The sequence below is a fragment of the Anabrus simplex genome, chromosome 8, assembly GCF_040414725.1.
Source record: "Anabrus simplex isolate iqAnaSimp1 chromosome 8, ASM4041472v1, whole genome shotgun sequence".
In the NCBI taxonomy this organism is placed as follows: domain Eukaryota; kingdom Metazoa; phylum Arthropoda; class Insecta; order Orthoptera; family Tettigoniidae; genus Anabrus; species Anabrus simplex.
The window spans coordinates 132,566,608-132,588,500 of record NC_090272.1 but is presented as its reverse complement, the minus strand read 5'-3'; the positions used below and the strand labels follow the sequence as shown (position 1 = coordinate 132,588,500).

The 21,893-nt window shown below is 38.8% G+C and overlaps 1 protein-coding gene and 1 pseudogene across 1 annotated transcript in view; both read left to right on the top strand.

Annotated features, from left to right (window-relative positions):
- RIOK1 (RIO kinase 1) overlaps nucleotides 1-21,893 on the top strand; it is a 127,962-nt gene that overhangs the window by 8,774 nt on the left and 97,295 nt on the right. The gene's annotated exons all lie outside the window — the stretch shown is intronic.
- Nucleotides 6,220-6,331, top strand: LOC136879431 (U5 spliceosomal RNA; annotated as a pseudogene).

Here is a 21,893-nt window from a genome sequence, read left to right as displayed (position 1 = left end):
CCTCGTACCCGGTAGCCCCGGGTTCGATTCCTGGCCAGGTCAGGAATTTTTACCTGGACCTGAGGGCTGGTTCGAGGTTCACTCAGCCTGCGTAATTAGAATTGAGGAGCTACCTGACGGTGAGATAGCGGCCCCGGTCTAGAAAGCCAAGAATAACGGCCGAGAGGTTTCGTCATGCTGACCACACGACACCTCGTAATCTGCAGGCCTTCGGGCTGAGCAGCGGTCGCTTGGTAGGCCAAGGCCCTTCAAGGCTGTAGTGCCTTGGGGGGGGGGGTTTGGTTATAAAACATTATTTTCTGGTCACACTCTTAGACAATGAATTGGAGGTTATATTCAGCCATGTGCGACTGTGACAGAACACAATTACTTTGGCCACCATTTTGAAAACTTCGACCAAGTCGAATCGATCAAGTTGAAACTCAAATGTGTGAGTTCAACATTTCTTGACCTCTACCCATTCTCTTTGACCTCTGCGTGCTTAAAGATGCAGATGTCAGTCCACTTTCTGAATTATTTTAATGTTGTCTTCATTAGAAAGGAATTTCACTGCTTTTGTATCCATACGTAGGTTATTACAAGACAAATATGCACCATGCTAGTCAATTTTACACGATTATGTTTCTAAGCCAGATATAGGTTACAGCATCACGGGAAAAGACTACACTGTACCGCTCAGCACAAAATAAATGTTTTAACTTCTGAATGGAATACAAGCACAAATAGGCTCACTTTTTCCGTAATCACATAGCTGTGGTGACGGCTCTTACTTGAGTTGTAAATCACGTTTCTTTCACAAGGAATGACAAATAATATTTTCAGGGCTAGGAAAAATGTGATCGTACTCGTAGTAAGCAGTAATAATGAAAATTCGTGATGCAGTATGTATGTTTATATGTTCTTAATATAGGCTACTGTATCACACAACATACATTCGCTACACTTCACTGTACCACTCAACACAAAATAAATTTCTAACTTGTGAATGGAATGCGAATACAAGCACAAATATACTCACTGTGTTATTCAGCAATCTTGCTGCTAATCGGCAGACAAAATTGAACATTCCTGAGGCTAACAGCTTGCTCCCCGAACGTGCAACTTATCCTGTGAATTTCAGAAATTTAAGATTTTTTCCCATAATCACGGAACTGTGGCAACGGATCTTATCCAAGTTGGAAATCACGTTTGTTTCACAAGGGATGACAAATAACATTTTCAGGGCTAGGAAAAATGTGATCGTGGTAAGCAATAATAGTGAAAATTCATGACGCGATAAGTAAGGTATTTTTATATAGATTTAATATGATGAGAATCGGGAGTTTGAATTAACAACATGCTAAGCGAGAAAACGTGTTAATGACGAACAAACTAACAAGGTTTCACTGTAATTTTAAGAGTGTATTTCTCAGTACTGCAGAGAGAGAAACAAAGCAGGAATGACATAGTTAACACGCAAGAGGTCGCACCCACGGCAATTTGCCGCACTTTTTAAATATTTGTAATTTTGTTGCTAGCCGCTGTAGGGCTAAGGGCGCTCGTTTCATCCCTCCCCTCCCCTCCCCTCCCCTCCCTCTCTCCTGCCTGACGTTGATTATCGTCAGTGTATTGCTTGCTGCGTTCCGGAGTAGTTTAAGTTTTCTTTCACTCTTGCATCTGCCACGGCAAATTGCCTTTGAGCGACCCCTCGCATAGTGTATTCTTACATGACTGCATTTCCAAGAAAGTTTCTTAAGTAAAATTCATGAGGTTTATGGTGGCTTTCAGTGAAGTGTGGTGCTGTAGTTTTATCTTGCATTGTGACCAAATCATTCATTGAAATGTACAAATGCAAATGTTGAGGCAATTTGCTCACACAAACCTCTCGCGTTCTTTAAACACTCATGTAATCTTACCAGATTTTGTAAAAACATTTCATTAATATTTTACATTGAGAAAATATTGTTACTGGGTAATTATGTTAGTATTAGTTGAAAGGCAGTTAAACAGGGTGCATATTTATATTTTTATCAGAGCATTCACTGCAAAAGGAAAATAGCAGCTCATTAGAATATTTAAGCGTGAACAATTTGCCTTCGCGCTACGTTTCGCGTGTTAAAGGAAAACTTAATGCAAGTAAGGAATTGTGGAGAGATAGGAAAATCACCGACTGAAGAAGGTAGGAGGAGACGCAATGAAGGTAATAAGAATATGTTAAGAAGGTAGTTGGTATTGAAGTAAGGAAGATAAACAGGAACTGTTCACTCAGAAAATAATGATCTAATCACTGGAAAGAAACAATTATATGAAACTGTGCAAACCAGGAAGAGAGTGAAAATGTTAACACTTCTGTAGAATTGTAAAGGACAAAGATAATTACTGACAACGCTGCCAAAAAAAAAAAAAAAAAAAAAAAAAAAAAAAGAGAGAGCAGAAAACACAGGCTGGAGAAATATTTTCTTGCAGTAATGTTGTAAATAAAAAATATCCAATAGACAGTTCAGTGCGCTGTTCACCTGTTGGGGTTGTGTGGGATCTGGTAAATGCAGCACGGGTGAAGTTTAAGGAAGCAGAGATTGTTATCAGTGGAATTCTGTGTAGGAGGGATACTGACTGGAGGGTGATTGGGGATTTAAATGAGACTATGGAGTGGGTATGTGGGAAACTGGGGGTGAAATTTCTTGATCCTAATGGGTGGGTAGGAGATAGGGATCTGCGCTCAGATGGCCTTCACTTAAACTGGAGTGGTACGTATAAGTTAGGAAATTTGTTAAAGGGTAATAGGGAGGTACATTCAGGGAAACGGGGTTGTCTAGGGAGCGGTGATAAGGGTACAGATTGTAAAGAAAGGAATAGAATTAAGTAATTTAATAGATATGTATTTACCAGACATTGTAATAGGAGTTGAATCATGGCTGAGAAATGATATAATGGTTGCAGAAATATTCTCAAGGATCTGGAGAGTGTATCGTAGAGATAGGATAGGAATGGTGGGAGGGGGAGTATTCATTCTGGTGAAAGAAGAATTTGTAAGCTACGAAAAAATTAAAGATGAGAAACATGAAATTCTAGATGTAAGGCTCATAATAGATAATAGGCAACTTGATGTCTTTGGAGTGTACAGACTGGGAAAGGGTAGCACTGACATGGATTCAGAATTATTTGATAAGATAATCAGCTATGTGGGAAACGACATGGAAAGGAATGTGATTGTAGTGGGTGATCTCAATTTACCAAATGTCAATTGGGGAGGAAATGCGAACGACAGGAAGCGTGACCAACAAATGGCAAATAAGCTAATATGGTAAGGATAGCTGATTCAGAAAGTGATGGAACCAACCAGAGGGAAAAATATCCTGGACGTGGTGCTGGTAAAACCAGATGAGCTCTATAGAGAACCCGAAGTAATAGATGGCATTATTGATCATGAAGCTGTTTTTGTCGTAGTTAAGAATAAATGTGTTAGAAAGGAAGGTCTTAAAAGTAGGACTATTAGGCAGTACCATATGGCTGATAAAGCAAGCATGAGGCAGTTTTTAAAAAGTAACTATGATCAGTGGAAAACGGTAAATAAAAATGTAAACAGACTCTGGGATGGGTTTAAAGCAATTGTTGAGGAATGTGAAAACAGGTTTGTACCTTTAAAGGTGCTAAGAAATGGTAAAGACCCACCTTATTATAATAGAGAAATAAAGAGACTAAGAAGGAGGTGCAGATTGAAAAGAAATAGTCAGAAATGGCTGTGGAAGTAAGGAGAAATTGAAGGAACTTAATAGGAAATTGAATCTAGCAAAGAAGGCAGCTAAGGATAACCTAATGGCAAGCACAATTGGCAGTCATACAAATTTTAGTAATAAATGGAAGGGTATTTTAAGGTATTTTAAGGCAGAAACAGGTTCCAAGAAGGACATTCCAGGAATAATTAATGAACAAGGGGAGTGTGTATGTGAGGATCTTCAAAAGGCAGAAGTATTCAGTCAGCAGTATGTAAAGATTGTTGGTTACAAGGAAATCTCCAGATAGAGGAGGAGACTAATGCTAAAGAAGTATTAAGATTTACATATGATAATAATGACATTTACAATAAGATACAAAAGTTGAAAACTAGAAAAGCGGCTGGAATTGATAAGATTTCTGGGAATATACCAAAGACAATGGTGTTGTGTGTGTCCTCCGCGCTCAAGCGCCACGCCTACAAGCTCCGCAACCTGCCGCATCACCGATGTTTCCAGAGCCTACGAGAGGACTGCACTGCGCCTGGCATGCTCGTCGGTGACGTCGGCCAAGCGCTATATAAGGAGCGACATTCCATGCCTTACTGAGGACTACCCCAGTGTCCAACAGCCAGCCCACACCACAAGTCAAATGTGGAGGCATTCCTCTTAAAAATGTGTCTTGAACAGGTGGACAGATTGCTGGTTGTGAGGTCTCACCTCCTGACATTGCCTCAGCTTCCCTGATTCCCGTAGCCACGTCGAGCCCCGAGTCAAGCATTCTGCTACACTGCCAAGTCCTCGCCTGTGCTCCGACGACTATCTTAGCATTCTGCGAATTAAGATATTGATGCAAGTTCCTTGCAAGTCTGTCCAATACTAGCATTATACTAAAGCGACTCGTTCTACAAGTTACACTTGTTACCCCAAAACAGATAGTTTTCGACTATCCAAGGACATTTCCCAGTGAAATAGACTATCTCCTTGAGATAGGTGTAAATATGTATATAGGACTCTCTCTGTAAATATATATTTGTGCCACAGACTTTCAGTCTATCATTTAATAACAGCATTAACTGCGTGCATTCAATCAAGCTTCAAGACAAGTTTCATTTTATTTCTTGTAAATACTGTATAAAACTCTTGAAGAAATAAACTTTATGTTGTGTTACTGTATACCAAGTTCCTTGTATACAACAAATGGGTTGGGATGTAGTACCATATCTGAAGTACTTATTTGATTATTGTTTGCTTGAAGGAGCTATACCAAATGAATGGCGAGTTGCTATAGTAGGAAAGGGTGATAAACATAAAGCTGAAAATTACACGCCAGTAAGTTTGACATGCGTTGAATGTAAGCTTTGGGAAGGCATTCTTTCTGATTATATTAGACATGTTTGTGAAATTAATAACTGGTTGGATAGAAGGAAGTTTGGTTTTAGGAAGGTTATTCCACTGAAGCTCAACTTGTAGGATTCCAGCAAGATATAGCAGATATCTTGGATTCAGGAGGTCAAATGGACTGTATTACGATTGACCTGTCTAAAACATTTGATAGGGTGGATCATGGGAGACTACTGGCAAAAATGAGTGCAGTTGGACTAGACAAAAGTTGCTATATTTCTAGAAAATAGATCTCAGAGAATTAGAGTAGGCGAAGCTTTATCTGACCCTGTAATAATTAAGAGGGGAATTCCTCAGGGCAGTATTATTGGACCTTTATGTTTTCTTATATATATAAATGATATGAGTAAAGAAGTGGAATCATAGGTAAGGCTTTTTGCAGATAATGTTACTCTGTATAGAGTAATAAACAAGTTACAAGATTGTGAGCAACTGCAACGTGACCTCGATAATGTTGTGAGATGGACAGCAGGCAACATTATGTTTATAAACGGGGTTAAAAGTCAAGTTGTGAGTTTCACAAATAGGAAAAGTCCTCTCAGTTTTAATTACTGCGTTGATGGGGTGAAAGTTCCTTTTTGGGGATCATTGTAAGTATCTAGGTTTTAATATAAGGAAAGATCTTCATTAGGGTAATCACATAAATGGGATTGTAAATAAAGGGTACAGATCTCTGCACATGGTTAAGAGGGTGTTTAGGGGTTGTAGTAAGGATGTAAAGGAGAGGGCATGTAAGTCTCTGGTAAGACCCCAACTAGAGTATGGTTCCAGTGTATGGGACCCTCACCAGGATTACCTGTTTCAGGAACTGGAAAAAATCCAAAGAAAAGCAGCTCAATTTGTTCTGGGTGATTTCCGATAAAAGAGTACAGTAGTGTTACAAAAATGTTGCAAACTTTGGGCTGGGAAGAATTGGGAGAAAGAAGACAAGCTGCTCGACTAAGTGGAATGTTACATGTAACTAATCTCGTGTTTAGACCTGTATTGAAATTTGCTATAATTTGCATACAAATTTGTATTTTTTATTTCTTCCACCTTTTCAATACAATTGATTTTGTGTTTTTAGAAATTCATGTTGCTACTATACTACATTAGAAGGGACATGTTTTGCTTGGTTTCAAGCATTCTCAGCCTTTGTAATTTATCTCAATCTTTCGCCTTTTACTAAAGATTTCCGTGGAGGGGGACACTTGATGAGTCTATAACCAATTTTTGTGATTCTAAAAATTAAGTGGTAAAATACGTAAACATAGGCATTTGTAAGCACAATGGACATTTAACAATTTAAATAACAGTGCTAAAATTGGGATATTAGTTAACTCTAATAGCGTTGACGTCCAAAACACAGTAATATCTTCACAATAATGAGATTTGGCTAAAATTCTCAAGTTCTTTGGTTTTTAAAAACAATTGTTAGTTGACTTCTTGTATTCAAATTTGAGTCATAAATTCAGTTAAAACTCAGTAGTGTCTAAAGCTTAAAGTCTTAAATACATTGGAAATATTCTGCTTCATGTATTGATTTGAGGCATGCTTCTGTAATCTATTAGTTGTAAATGGTAAAATGCAACTATTGGTAGTTTCCTCGAGCTAGTCTTGGTTTGACGAACAGAATTTACATCGGAAGTAGTTCGTTTTTATGGGGGCTTAGTCAAAAGCGATGTCAATCCAAAAATCTTGAGGTGTTGATATATTTTCTTTTCTCACAATATTTAAATGATGGTGCGTCTGTAACAAAGGAAATTACGTGATAATGTTGTGTGTTATTGTGCTTTCACAGTGATCATATTGGTATGTATCACTCATCCCTTTGACTGCTTCTACAATCCCTCGAGGTACTTGTTACATTATGCTGACTGCTTGCTTTCGTGTTTCTACTCCTTGTGTTATACGTATGAAGAAACTGTTGTGAAGGGCGAGTAGGGGACTTCGGGGAAGAAACATTAGGCAGGGCGTTAAACGTTGGGGTATCGTATGGCGAGGAGTCTTTATGTGTTGTCGAGGTGGGAGTAGGGGAGGAAATGGTAGGCAGGGCGTTGGACCTTGGCGTATTGTGTGGAGGGGAATCTTTATGCGTTATCGAAGTAGTAATTGTGCCTATTTTTCTGGTGGGAGTTTTCAGATTAAATGTCTTAAAGAATTTACTATTATCTGATTTGAAAGTTTGTAGTGATGATATTGGCAATTGCTCTATTAACGGACTTTTTATTTTGACCGTGTCATTCAGGTTATTTTCCTTATTAAAATATTGGTCAAAATGAATATATTATATTATAACTGGCCGCAGCTTTCTTACCAGATACATGGAACACTTTAATGCTTTAAAACATAACAAATATTCCGCAATGAGCAACCACATGAAGGAAACCGGCCATCAATATACCACAATCGACAGAGACCTCACAATAATCAAATGATTGAAAAAGGGAAGCTAATGACCTACTAAAGTTAAACGTTATAGTTCCTATTTAGTATTGATGAATATAAAAACAAGCATTTTATTGATTTTTTAAAATATGATGATGATTGCTGTTTTAAGGTCATCGGCCCTTGAAAATGTAAAGTGTCTTCTGTTTTAACTCATAGTGAATAAAAAAACAAAATATAAACTGCTCGAACACACGTAATGAACCCAAACCAGTTGCAGGGTAGGATTGAGGAACTGCTGAAATGTGTTCAGGGTCAATGTCTAGCGTTTTAACAAGCACGTCCTTCGTGTGCTGTGTTCGGCTTTCACCATGTACAAGGCACTCACTCACTGAAACTCTCGATTTATAATTTTTGTTACCGGTACATCAATTTTTCTGCTAGGATTTATGGGAATATTGAACTATCGAGACTTAAAATACTACATTGGTTCTGTACTTTACTCCCAAGTCAATACGCTGCAGAAATGGCATAATATTTGCCATGCCAAAATGAAATCATAGCAATTGTTCGTAGCAGGCTGCTATGCAGGGTTCACTTCTCCGAATCCAGTTGCGTCATATTCAAGCCAAGACACCAGGGTTGTTCCGAATATCCTCTGCTGCTTGAAAAAAAAGAACACTCTGGGAGGTCATCTGAAGTGGTTACTTCATTTGATATACTTCGTTTTCCATGTTTCCCCAGACATAAATATCCATTGGATTAATGTCTGGAGATCTGGCAGACCAGTTGATGGGTCTACGTCGTCTTATCTACCATTGATGAAATGTCTGATTCAAATGATCATGCAGTAAACGGCTTACATCAGGTGGTGCACCATTGTGTAAAAACCATATGTTTTTATGTAGTTGAAGCGACGCCTCATCTGAAAGCTCCAGTAACGTACCTATGTGGAACTCCATGTAAGCTACACCGATCAACCGTGCAGGTAGGATGATGGGTGCTGCGCTGAGTAAGGTGCTGGCCTTCTGAACCCAGCTTGGCATGTTTGAATTTGGCTCAGTCCGGTGCTATTTGAAGGCGCTCAAATAAGTCAGCCTTGTGTCGGCAGATTTACTGGCACATAAAAGAACTCCAGCGGGACTAAATTCCGGCACCTCAGCGTCTCTGAAAACCATAAGTAGTTGTTACTGTAGTTATATTATGATTATTATCATTATTATAACGAAAGATCTAATTAAATGGGTCAATTAGTCATCATTTCACCAATCGGCACTTCTTGTCCAATAATAAGTCTTCCGTTACAAATACCCTGTGGCACTTTTAATAATAATATTATTTGTTTTATATCCTACTAACTACTTTTATGGTTTTCGGAGATGCCAAGGTGCCAGAATTTACTCCTGCAAGAGTTCTTTTACATGCTAGTAAATCTACCGATACGCCCTGTGGATGGGGGACGTAGATGAAGAAAACGCCCATGGCATTTTTTTGCTTGTTGTAAGAGGCAACTAAAAGGAGCGACCAAGTGATGAAGGAACTGGAACCATGAGATTACTTGTGATCAGTGCCATTAAGTGAGGAACACCATGGGTCGACGTTACTTGCGATTAGAACCATTATATGAGGAACAGCATTGGTCTACAGCATCTACATCACCTGTAATTTGTACCACCATGCGAGGAACACCATGGTTCTGCTTTACCAGCGATTAGTACATTTATGAGGGACCGGTGACCTAAATTTTGGACCCAGTGGACAACGAGCATCATCTCAGAATATGAGGCATTGTGAATTGCCTTTGATTAGTACCATTGTGTGCATTCCACCGAGGCAGGGGTGCGGGCGTGCGGCATCATGGACTGGTGTCTGTGCGGGAGGAACCGCCGTGCGCTGTGCTGAATTGTGTTGGTTCTTCTGTATTCAGAATGGGTCTGCAATACCTATGAATAGTACCACTATATGAGGAGAACCCTGGGTCTGCATTGCCTGTGAGTAGTGCATTTATGTGATCAACACCACAGGTCTGTGTTACCTTTGGTTGGTACCATACCGTTGGATGTGAAGAATGTGCCGTGCAATACACTGTGTTTTTACATTGTGTATGATTAGTACCACTATGTGAGCAACACTATGAGTATTAGTGACCTGTGATTAGTTCCACTATGTGAGAAACACCACGGGAATTCCTATGCCCTTGATTAGTCCCACTAAGTGAGGAACACCATGAGTCTGCGTTACTTGTGAGTAGTACCCTTATATGAAGAATACCATAGATCTGTGTTACATTTGAGTGGTGCCATCGTGTGACATGCCATGGATCTACATCACCTGTAATTTGTACCACCATGCGAGGAACACCATGGTTCTGCTTTACCAGTGATTAGTACATTTATGAGGGACCGGTGACCTAAATTTTGGACCCCAGTGGACAACAAGCATCATCTCAGAATATGAGGCATTGTGAATTGGATCCACTGATTGTTTTGGATTCATGGTCATTTTTTCATCATAATTTGTTTTAGATTTTAGTCCATGGATACATGTTGAAATTTTAATTGTTGTTTCATTTTGTTGCACCTCATACCATTAGAGGCTGATGATCTAGCTGTTAGGCCCCTTTAAACAACAATAATCATCATCATCATCATCAAATCTACAGACCTGAGGCTGACGTATTTAAGCACCTTCAAATAGCACCGGACTGAGCCAGGATTGAACCTGCCAAGTTGGGGTCAGAAGGCCAACGCCTCAACCATCTGAGCCACTCAGCCCGGGGTGGCACTTCCATAGTAGCTCTTTATCCTTTTAACTATTTTCAAAAGCATGGATGCAGCTACGGTCCTTGAAATTTGTGACGTGAGTAAGAATTTCATTGAATCTACCGATAGCTTTTTTTCAGTGTTCACTGTTCTTTCTTTAACCTGAAAATATTATGAAAATGGTATAGACAACTCGCATTGTCTGTTATATGAAATTCAACGTAGACTGATCGAAAGACAGCACTGAAATCGTGCCCTCACTGTTCATTGACTCATTAACTATTTCCCTCCACATTTATCAGCTTGGATCACTGAGTAATGTTACTGACGTCTTATAAATCACACACCACTGTACAACACTTGGCCGAGGTCGATAGCTGCAGTCGCTTAAGTGCGGCCAGTATCCAGTAATCGGGAGATAGTGGGTTCCAACCCCACTGTCGGCAGCCCTGAAGATGGTTTACGGTGGTTTCCCATTTTCACACCAGGCATATGCTGGGGCTGTACCTTAATTAAGGCCACGGCCGCTTCCTTCCCATTCCTAGGCCTTTCCCATCCCATCATTGCCATAAGACCTATCTGTGTCGGTGCAACGTAAAGCAAAAAAAAAAAGTACAACACTTGATTTGCATGAATGTACTGGTCTGTAACGTGGCATAGCTCTCGCCGCAGTAAGCAAGTCACAACTTGTCTGCCATTATATACTGCAGCACCCGCGCATGCGCAGTAGCATTGATAAGGACTTAGAATTCTGCCAGGCAAGTCTTACCTCGACCTTGTCACATACTGTTTTAATTGTCGTAGCCTCTAGTACTGTAGTAAAGACTGAATTTCTGCTGGACGTAGTCCTGAAGCTTGATCATTTTAAAGTAATCAACCTTGGGTATTGTTTATGAATTATGCTATAAGCTCAGTTCCATTTCAACCAGTGAATAAGTCCATACAAATCCAAATAGTACAATAATTACAATTATAGAAAAAGGTTTGTACGAGTACAAAATAGCACTCGACAGCAACATGAGATGGAACAGGAGTGGATACGTCAGTAAGGATTATGTGTACTTCTCACAGAGTACCCTAGACCGGTTTTGGAGTACAGGAAGTGGTCTGGCATGTGCTTCTACAACCCCTACTTGCCCAGGGGCTAGGGGAAGGCACAGCGACATGTGTTGGCCTTTGATAACAGACAGGTTCAACAACCCCTATACTCGGCTACATGAGGGCAGTATGACATAACCGGTGTTTCTTACTACGGCCGTTCAAAACACATTAGGTCCTGAATTATTTGGCTCATTTATGGGGAAACTAATAGGACAAGGTAAAAAGTATGTAGCATATGTTCTGTGATTTATTTTTCCTAACCGACTAGCAAAATATCTGCACGTAAACCCCGAACACCTGATAGATCTATTCTCAAGGCATTCCCAGATTCTTTGTCTTCGTGCACTGTCATAAGCCTTCTCAATATCCAGGAAAATAAAGATGACATCTTTTCCTTTCTCCCAGTGCTTCCATGATCATCCTTACAGAAAATATTAGATCTGTTGTTGACCTACTAGTTCGAAAACCATACTGCTCCTCTTCAAGCTGTGGTTCAATGATGGTTCTTAATCTTTGTTCTATGATTCGTTCCATTATTATGAGTCCATGAAATAGAAGAGTGATGCCCCTATAGTTGTTGGGTGTCTGTCTCCTTTCTTAAATAGAGGGATGATGACTCCCTTAGTCCAGTCTTTTGGTAGTTTTTCTTCTTTTTCAAATGGTGTTTAGGATTCTAAACAACCAGTGTAATCCTTGCACTCCAGCAGCCTTGATCATGTCAGCACTTACCACATCTATGCCTGTTGCTTTGTCTTTACTAATTTTTTTAGGGCATTTTCCTATTCCATCCATGTTATAGGAGGCTCCACATTTTGAATATTTTCTTTTGCCATGTTCTGCTGTTGTTTGATATTTAAATAGCATAATAAAGATGTATATTAGCTGCGATGATACCAGCTCCATCGATTTAGTTTTTACAATATGAGGAATATAAAGTCAACTTTCCAGTGAACTATAAGAAATGTTGCTAGGAAACACCTGCCAGTTGTAACCTACTTTACTATATGCAGCAAGGAAATCAGATCAATGGATAGGAAAACAACAAGTTCTTGGAAAATTAATCCAGTGCTGCTGATAATTGATGATAAAAGTTGCAGTGAGGGTAGCCCTAGATGAAAGAAAACTTTACGAGGCAAAAACCGCACTATTAGAAAGCGTTTCACCGGGCGAGTTGGCCGTGCGCGTAGAGGCGCGCGGCTGTGAGCTTGCATCCGGGAGATAGTAGGTTCGAATCCCACTATCGGCAGCCCTGAAGATGGTTTTCCGTGGTTTTTTCACACCAGGCAAATGCTGGGGCTGTACCTTAATTAAGGCCACGGCCGCTTCCTTCCAACTCCTAGGCCTTTCCTATCCCATCGTCGCCATAAGACCTATCTGTGTCGGTGCGACGTAAAGCCCCTAGCAAAAAAAAAAAAAAAAAAAAAAAAAAAAAAGAAAAGAAAGCGTTTCAACCCATAGTTCAAAGAACATGGTTAATGGGAAATGCTACACAGCTCAGAAAAAAGCATTAAAACATCTGCACTTACCCTTAGCTGCTCTTCTGCATCTAGCCTTAGCTACTCCTTCGGATTCAAACTTACAGGGATGTGCTAGGACGAGGATGATCTATAAGGAGACACTGAACAGTGCTAAAGGGCCTACCAAGCAAACGAGGAAAGGAATTTAGTGAATAAAGTGGAGAAGAACGCATTTGAGGCATTAACACATTGAGGTTAAATGCTGTATGACATACAGGTTGTGTCATTTATTGCGGAGAACAAAGCCAACATGATGTACGTTTTCCGGTTTTCATCATTGTTACTACGAAACAAATGTACTATGTGCGTTGATTGGCACTGCACTATAAAATTTGGTTCATATATTTCTCGAAAAAACTACAGCTCTACACATCATGTTCTTCTTTTCAAATTGTGTCTGAGCTGTGTTGACTCAACAACAGTGTGAACGTAATGGTGGCCGTGTGTGAACATCGACTGAACAACAGTGGTTTATACCAACTGAACAGACCTAAACAGATCATTCATAATATTTATCTACTAATTATTACATAGATTTAGCTCTTGTACAAACAATTTTCTATGGCCTAAAAACCAAATAAACTCAACATCAGCCATATTTTATTAGTTAGGGTTATATGTAGAACTTAAAAAAAATGAAAACCTACTAATTTCAATCCACTATTTCCATGGTAATGAATCTGTCAATTGTAGCACAGTTATTACAGATATGGAGTAGAAAATATGAACTTATATAGCGAAATAAAAAAAAATACCTAAGTTCAAAACTAATATTTAATTTAAAAAAAACAAAATTAGTGAAAAATGGCCAGACTAGAGGATTAAAATGTATGGAAGTGAGCAAGACCTCCAAGTGTTAAACCCCAAGCAACCAAGACTTTTTAGGCATATACCAATGGACGTATGGGAGAGACATTTCACGGAATATTGCAGGCAAGGAATATCTGCCCAATAGGGAACACGTGCACAACCTATGAATTGCCTAAACCATCAGAGCTTTTCTGGAGGAAGGGGGTATGGACTGCCTACCATACACAATTGCAAAGATAATAAAGCATGTAGCCCTGAGGAGATTTTCGATGAGCACATAAAGGCATTAGCCCCAGTATTTGTGGGATTATTAACAGACCTTTTCAGCGAATGCCTGTAATCAAGAAGCGTTCCAGAAAATTGGGAAAAATCTACTGTGAGAATGCTCTACAAAGGTACCCCAGCAATTTATTATAAAGCAATCACACTAGAATGTTCACAATTGAAAATACTGACTGGACTTATAACCACCAGACTCACATGTTTGGTGGATGAATTTCTTCCGGAAGAACAATTTGGCTTTAGATGGGGTAGATCCACTCTTCAGGCTATCCAGTGTCTTCAGGAAGATTTACAGATATCCCTTTCAAGGCCCAAGGGAAAAAGTACTTGCCATCTTCATTGATTTCACAGAAACATTCAATACTATTAATAGAAATATAATTATAGAGAAATTGGACAATTTTATTGAAATTGATGATCTCAAAATCTATGAGGCAGAATATCAGTGTCCTGCAGGTTGACCATATGAGTCCCCTTTTATTCATAATAGCCAGAGCAGATCTTATCCAGTCCATGTACTTGGAAAATCTGACTGGGGAAGTAGTCATCTTGGTGGCCAAGGCTTTAAAATCTTTCAATGCTGCCTTCTGTAGGTAGGCTGTGCACCCTAAGTGCTGGATTTTCTGGCTTACCCTCCACTACCTCTTTATAAAATATGTCAGTTTATCTGCAACATTTGCTAACATTTTCTTGTTCATATAATTTCACACAATATTCTAGTTCTGGGGACTTTGGAGTCAAATTATTATTTGACGTATAATACCCGAATCCTGCTTCTAGCATAAACTCACTGTCAGACCACGAGGAAAGCACATTAACTTCATGACCCCTTCCCCATAGCACTTTGTCACCTCTATGACTGTCCAAAATTTTCCTAACATCCCTTGCATCACTTTCACCACAACCAAAATCTGCATCCAAAGCAATCTATTCCAAAAATGAAAGAAATCCCTTACGGGAAATACATCGGTCACACATGGAAGACATGGTGGACAGCAGTGTGTTAACATCTGGATAACAGAAGGTAAACATATAAGCTAAACATAAAGCTAAACATAAACATAAAGCTGAAAATTACAGGCCAGTAAGTTTGACATGCGTTGCATGTAAGCTTTGGGAAGGCATTCTTTCTGATTATATTAGACATGTTTGTGAAATTAATAACTGGTTCGATAGAAGGCAGTTCGGTTTTAGGAAAGGTTATTCCACTGAACTTGTAGGATTCCAGCAAGATACAGCAGATATCTTGGATTCAGGAGGTCAAATGGACTGTATTGCAATTGACCTGTCTAAAGCATTTGATAGGGTGGATCATGGGAGACTACTGGCAAAAGTGAGTGCAATTGGACTAGACAAAAGAGTGACTGAATGGGTTGGTATATTTCTAGAAAATAGATCTCAGAGAATTAGAGTAGGCAAAGCTTTATCTGACCCTGTAATAATTAAGAGGGGAATTCCTCAGGGCAGTATAATTGGACCTTTATGTTTTCTTATATATATATATATTGTACCCGCTCAAAGCCTGAGTCCCAACCAGCATTTATCTCGGGGAGTGTTACGGTCCGAATCTATCGCAACTAATAAACAATAAAAAATTATATTTTGAGATATAAGATCTCAAACTAAATGTAAGGGCGCCATCCAATCAGTACTACAGGGTTGAACGGGACACTCTAATCTTTAACTTTAGGGCTCATCATCAAACATACAAATTATATATATATTCAGATCAAAGGGAAATTATGAAGGCTCCGTCCTAGGAATGGGGACGGATATTTAAACGGTCACCAAGGGTTTACTATTCTACAAGAACAAGAACCTGGAACTGTTTCCTTGCAAATGCTAAAGGAGCATTTTATTTAAGTAAACAAAATAATTTTTACGCACAATCAAAATCTGTTGACCCTTGATTTGCCGGTAATTTGGCAAATTATTTCTGAAAAATGATTACATAATATTTATCACTTCTGACCACCCTTCCATTTGGGTGGTGGAACCGTTGATATCTGAAGGTATCAGATTTACCTTCGTTAACACCATGACCATATTTGGTCGTGGACCAATTACCTGTTGGCTAAGTGGGCGCGATCACATGGACTATGTTATCGCCTCCACTTTGATTGAGATGAGACCAACCCGGGAAACTACAAACTCTCCCCGGGTTCCTAACCAAGATATGCTAATCGTTAGTTGAAGGAAACGACAAAGGGACTCTAACCTAATGGTCCAGATGTAGGGATTTGCCTTCATTTTACAACTACTAACTTAACTTATTATTCACAACAACTTGACATTATTACGTTAATTCGCCAGCTGACTTCCCTAGTATCATTCATCATCAGCATCCGAAATAATAAAATAAAATAAAAATTTTTAATATTATTATTATTATTATTATCAACATTATTATTAATAGTGGAAATCGTGATTATCGTAACCCGTAATCATCCTCGCTATAATACTTCAACTTCTCGCTCTTATTATTCTCATAAAAAAAAAAGTAGCTTCCTTTTTATTCTTCTTCTCCTACTTATTATTATTAGTTAAAAATCTCAAATTTTTCATTTCAACTCCCAACATCATTATTATGTCCAAAATATAAAAAAGTAAATTCTTCTTCTTCTTCTTCAAATATTTATTATTATTATTATTATTATTATTATTATTATTATTATTATTATAAATTAAAAAAAATCATTTCAATTGTTACACGGTAGTCCACTCTTAATATGTTTAACGCATAACCCCTTTTACAATTCCGATTTATTTTGGCACTAATCAATCCAGATATGATTTATTTGGAATATTATTATTATTATTATTATTATTATTATTATTATTATTATTATTATTATTATTATTATTATTATTATTATTATTATTATTATTATTATTATTATTGTTACGCAGTTTTCCGTGGTAGTTAGAGGTGAATGAAGGTGCGGGGGGTGAACAGGTCTCAGGCTACGAAATTAAAGTGAATTTAAAATTTAACAAGGTTATATTTTCTTAGCAAAACAAGAAATAACAATAATGGCAGGTACAGAGTAGCAAAACCACTAATCGAGAATGTACAATTACAGGATTTGGGGCTCCGAGAGCCAGACACACAATTCTTGAGCAATTAGCCCAACTTTACGATATACAGAATTCAACAAAGGGGCAGAAGACCCCAATCAAGCCCAGGAGCACTTGCTCCCCATTACATCATAAAGCCTCCTCGAGGCGCGCAGAAACAAACTTCAAAAGAGCGATCTGCTCTCAAAGCTTAAGCCTATCAAAGGCCACACCAAACTCCACCTTCAAGTTTTCCTCTAATGACATAAACACAGGGGTAAAGATACCCAACCTACTGAGGCCTATTAAGTGAGAAAATTTAATTACCTGGCCTCTAAAATACCAATTTGAGAGGAGGCGAACTTGCGCTCCTAATACACTTTGTTAAAAACCTACTTGGCACTAGGCCGTTAATGCAAGGGCTAATCCCATATTAAAGAGGTGACTTTTAGAAGGAAACAATTTACATTACGTTAAGGAAGAAACGGTTGTGAAAATAAGTTCACCTCAATGCAATATGAGAGGGAGCTCGAGAGGGTTAAGCACTCTCTATCCCAATATGAAGCTTAAAAGATAGAATAAATACAAAGATTCTTTAAATTTTAGGGAAAGTTACATGGTGGAAACGCTTCGGACCCGCCCCGAGAGTTAAACTGCTGAGCTAGCAAGAAAAGAAGTTATTAATCGGCCATTACCTTGTTGTTGAACTGCTGCCCGAAGAAAGAGGCGCTACCCGCCCCCTGCTATGTACTTTACACACTGAAAGATGGTACTAAAGTGGCCCGGAGACCCTAAAATCAGCAGTTTATATACTCTCGCAGAAAGTTCGAGGCGTTTCAGGAAGGAAAACACCCGCCCACAAACATTTTATTGGTGGATAAAGAAAACCCCTACACAAGATGAAGAAGAAACACATTATTGGTGGAAAATTAATTAAAGAAATTCGGAATTGGCTAAATTCAAAACAAATGGAAAGAAAGGGTTAATATTGCCAACTTAAACTTAAGCAAAGAACAAACTTTTGAAATTAAATTTTCTCCAAAAAAAACCAGTTCTTTCACTTCGCACTAGGGTGCGCCGTTGTAGTTCTTCAGTAGTGTCCTCTAGAAGAGAATGTTCACACTTCTTACTACAAGCAAAACAAAAATACGTCGAAAACAACACAGTTCAGAAACTTCAAAATCTCCAAGTAGTGACATCTTCAGGATAACTTGAAAATTAACACATAAGACAAAGTTCAGACTTCTTCCAGTAGGGGAGTTTCAACTGGCACAAGGTTTGAATTAGCGGCGTGGAGGTGTACCGCCCGGTACAATTATTATTATTATTATTATTATTATTATTATTATTATTATTATTATTATGCTTTCGAGAATCTTTATTTTTATTCCCCATTTTATAATTTAGTCACATACGTTCTCTCCCAAATAGAAGTCACCAAGATCCGAATTCACATCGGTCGGGACATAATAATGTTCGAACCCGCAACCTTATTTTCGTACTGTCGTTAATTCATGGAGACCATATGCTCCTAAGACAGTTCTCAAATCCCATAACACCTCGCAGTTGGGCAAATACCTCCAATCTCTGCAAGTGTTAAATTATTCCTTCCTTTTACATTTTGAAGTCCATTTATCCATCGGAACTCTTCAAAACCTTTTCATTAATTAACCCTCGGTGTGTGGACTCTATTCTGCCACTCGATACACCGGTATAGAAATACAACCTCTATGTAGGCCTTAAGATCCATCTATTTCTTCATCAACATCAGTACAATTCACTTTTATTTCGGGCCAGATTTCTGTCCCACAAACTCCAAATCTCAACTTTTGGTTCAAATCACTCTGGGCCTCAAACATAGCGTGACCATATTATCAAAATGCCTATCTCGTTTCTACCAAAATTATTTATGATTATTATGGAGTCCAAAAACGTTAAATCAACAATTAGTGTTAAAATCGGATTCAATGCCCAAATTAATTATTCATGCCACATAATATCTCCACATTTAAATTACTTTAATTTGCAATCATTCTATCCAACTAGGCCCGTGCCTTTATTCTCAAAGATTATTATTAAACACGCCTTTACACATTACCCCATATTAATGTAACTACTTCGACACTTGTACAGATTATTATTAATTTGTCCACTGGCAAACTTCGCGATATTTACAAACAATTCAATGGACTTCATTCCGTCCCACAACAATTTAAATCACTTGGCAACCCTACCTCTGGATTATCTTAACAACATGCCTTAATATCTATAAAACATCCGATAACGGAAAAACACTTTGGAAGCACTTCTAAAATGAATATTAACATTATCTTTACGTGAAACGTGCTCCGTATCATATCAAACAACTCAAGCACTTGAATGAACAAATCAATCCTACTCTACTCTATTTAATAATCAAAATTATGATGAGTGCTTGATCTAATCATGAACATATTAATTTGTCCCTTTGTCTAACTATCTTTGAATTTATACCAGCCGGAAATGGCTCGTTTCATAATCAAGTTACCATGATAAAATAATATGATTTCCTCCCCCTAACGATAGCAATCTACAAATATTTGAAAAGGTTACTTATCTCCTTTTTGTAGTCTGCTAAGCCGGACGAGAAGCACAGGCCCCGTCCAGTCTTAGCCCTGCATTCCACTGGTATTCATGCCAGCTTGATGAATTAATCCTTGACCCTTTTCAACTTTACACATTTTGAATAAAAACAAATAAAATAACTGTTGCACTCTGGAATAATTTCCACCCTAAATTCTACTCACAAATTTTACACTCTCAGCCTTGTATCTAGCCCACTTAATGTAGATATACATTCTTCATTCCTTTCCCGGACACTAGGAACATGGGATACCTCGGGATCCCCTTTACAACGGCCCGTGCACGCACTTGAATTTCCCGTCTCACGTTCGTGTAGCTGACCAGGTATCAGTTTAGAATTGACTGTTTACTAGGTGACATAAACACTCGTGACCGTTCTCATGTAACGCACTTCCTAATCTGTTGGTAGAATCTCACACTCCGTAAGTTATGCTTTACTGAGTCCTGTCTATTTGAAACACTTCATGCTAGTATACTGCTCAAGACTGTAATATGAGCTACATTACGTCATGAATCACTGTACTATGTAACAATATAATACTTCGAACCCTACTCCACGAGTAAGTACACACACGCACCCCTGGCGTAATCACGGCTCGAATAAAATATCAGAAGTTGTCACGCACCCCAGGCGTGATATCCGCTCCGACACTTTGTCAGAAGTAGTAGTTGTCAGGCCTTGTCCACGATCTCATATTTATACTTGTATCCCATCTCTTCCGAGTTCAGAGGAGGTCATCTTAGGACGCGCAGTCCCGATATCCTCCTACGACACTTTGCGGTTTGGCCCGTGGCTTTAATATATGATGTAATTATGTTCTCAAATGCTCTATACCAATTCTCAACTATTATCATTCGCTGGTAATGGATATATTTGCGAATTTAGCTGCCGTATCCCGACCTGGGATTTCGCGCTCTATTGTGGCGTCCCTGGCCGGTAGCCAATCAACGAATAGCGTCCATGAATTCTCAGAATTACACCATGCAATCTCCTGCAATTATTAACTTTTTATAAGTTTTATAATATAGTAAGGCTCCTAAATTCCACCTTATTCTGAATTGATAACTCACTCCCTTCTATCAGTTTAATCCGCGGAGTTAGCCTCGCTAGTGCTTCTTACAATATGAAGTTGTCGCCTTGCTTTGGTCAAGTGGATTTTTCCATTGGTCCACCTAAACCACGTGACCGGGAAGGCTCATATTTTTTCTTCCAGTGCCAACCCCGCGTTCAACTCCCGCTAGTACATGGAGATACCCTGCCTCATTTCTTAGAAATCTGCACCCGGCACTCTGCGCTGTGGCCACTACCTATTCTGCCCGGGGCTATGAAAACTTTCCGCAACTTGTCAACAACTCGTGCCTTTCTCTTTCCCCCTTCGTCACAATTTCTGAGAATTCTAATTCTGCTGTTCATTGTATTTGTTAATCTCAGTGGAGACAATAGTCTGTGCATGTTTCACAACATCCTCTCGGCCTGGCCTGCTCTTACTGTATGTACAGTACGATCTTCTCACTTTTGAAAATTAAATATATATTCCTCCATAAATAATTACAATTGCATGACGCTTATCGCACCCCCACCAGGGCGCAATATATATATGATATGAGTAAAGAAGTGGAATCAGAGGTAAGGCTTTTTGCAAATGATGTTATTCTGTATAGAGTAATAAATAAGTTACAAGATTATGAGCAACTGCAACGTGACCTCGATAATGTTGTGAGATGGACAGCAGGCAACGGTATGTTGATAAATGGGGTTAAAAGTCAGGTTGTGAGTTTCACAAATAAGAAAAGTCCTCTCAATTTTAATTACTGCGTTGATGGGGTGAAAGTTCCTTTTGGGGATCATTGATGGGGTGAAAGTTCCTTTTGGGGATCATTGTAAGTATCTAGGTGTTAATATAAGGAAAGATCTTCATTGGGGTAATCACATAAATGGGATTGTAAATAAAGGGTACAGATCTCTGCACATGGTTATGAGGGTGTTTAGGGGTTGTAGTGAGGATGTAAAGGAGAGGGCATATAAGTCTCTGGTAAGACCCCAACTAGAGTATGGTTCCAGTGTATGGGACCCTCACCAGTATTACCTGATTCAAGAACTGGAAGAAATCCAAAGAAAAGGAGCTCGATTTGTTCTGGGTGATTTCCGACAAAAGAGTAGCGTTACAAAAATGTTGCAAACTTTGGGCTGGGAAGAATTGGGAGAAAGAAAACGAGTTGCTCGACTAAGTGGTATGTTACATGTTATAATTCTCATATTTTGGTCCGTATTGAATTGT